We start from the raw sequence: 1,630 nt of genomic DNA, 5'->3' as shown, positions 1-1,630 counted from the left end.
TTTTTTTTAACGTTTTTTTTTTTTTTTTGTTTTTTTTTTTTTTTTTTTGGTACCCAGGATTGAACTCAGGACCTTGCACTTGGAATGCAGGCAGGGTGCCACTGAGCTAAATCCTTGACCCAATATCTAATTTTGAGGGGGGCGGGGTATCGGGGATGAATTCTGGACCTCTTGCTGGCGAGGCAGGTGCCAGAACCACTGAGCTAAATCCCTGGCCCTCCAGTATCTAATTTTTATAAGTGGTTTCTGTAGGAAGAATTGCTTGCTTTCGTGGCTTTATCAGAAGTCTCATTCTGTAAATCGATATAAAACAACCCCAAAATGTATCGATACTGTCGACCATTGAAGTTACCAAACCCCGCGGGCAAGGCCCGGCCGACGTCCCAGCCCGAGGAGTGCTCCGGTGCCATGGCCGAGGCAAACTGAGCGCCTGCGGTGGAGCCTTCGCAGTGGGTGAGGTCTTCAGGCAGCCAAGGGCCTCCGCAGTGCTCTGTTGGAGCTCGACACCTGTTGAGCGGTAGCTTCAATGCTGCGAGGATCCAAGCAGCACCCATCGGTAGCTTCGCGGTATGTGGGGCCTATTCTCCACGTAGACTGTGGGGGCAGCGGGGCATGGGGGATCCCCGGACTCCTATCACCGCGAGCCCTGGGGTGTGCTGGCTGCCTGCAGGGGCCCTGGCCACGGTGGACTCTGCGGAAACATTTGAGCTATTACAGAGCACAAACTTGGATGGGTGGGCAGAAGGTAAAGTGCAGGCAGCTTTTAACAAACGCAGGTTGAAACTGAGGGCAAACAAACCAAACCACCTTGCTAACAGGAAGGTGCGCAGAGTGAGCATCCTGTGCAGATTTGAGAAGTCCTGGCACCATGGAAGTTAAACCTTGGTCTGCTCAGCTGCTTCAGTCCGGGGTTGGTGGGGGTGGTGTCTCAGGCCTCCCACGTGCTGCCTTGCTTTTAACAAGAATCACAGAATGTCTTTCTACATTTACTTTTCCAGGAAAGGAGTAGAGGTCGCTAGATGGCAGGGCTGTCCTATTTAATTTTCTAACAGCAATAACTTTTAAAATGTTTTACTGGAACTAGAGATAACCCAGATAGAGGGAATTTTTTTAGCCATGCTGAGATGATCTGGATTTATTTATATTTAGACAGGTCATTCAGAGCTAAGGATATAGCTTAGGGGTAAAGCATGTGCCTAGCATACAACCCTGGATTAGACCCCCTAATGTAAACACAACAACAAAAAACAGGTAGGCCGGGGCTTTAGCTCAGTGGTTCTGCACCTGCCTCGCAAGCACAAGGTTCCAAGTTAGATCCCTGATACCAAAAACAAAACAAAACAAAAAGAACAGGTCACTCTACTAGCAGTGTGGTGAAAAAAGTTGTAAATCAGTCTAAATAGCTAGGTGTGGTAGCAAAGGCCTGTAATTCCCAGCACTTGGGAGGCTGAGGCAAGAGGATTTCTGTTAAATCAAGGTCATCTGGGCTATAGTTCAAGGCCAGCCTGAACTACATAGGGAGACCCTATTTAAAAAAAAAAAAAAAAAATGCCTAAAATGCCCAGGGCCTGAAGCAAAGGACAGAATGGAGAAACAGGTCAAAGAGACTATTAGGAGGCAGCATCAAGAG

The sequence above is a fragment of the Fukomys damarensis genome, unplaced genomic scaffold (genome assembly GCF_012274545.1).
Source record: "Fukomys damarensis isolate Sample0158 unplaced genomic scaffold, DMR_v1.0_HiC HiC_scaffold_12, whole genome shotgun sequence".
NCBI lineage: Eukaryota > Metazoa > Chordata > Mammalia > Rodentia > Bathyergidae > Fukomys > Fukomys damarensis.
The sequence above is the reverse complement of the archived record's forward strand: the minus strand, read 5'-3'. Positions refer to the sequence as shown.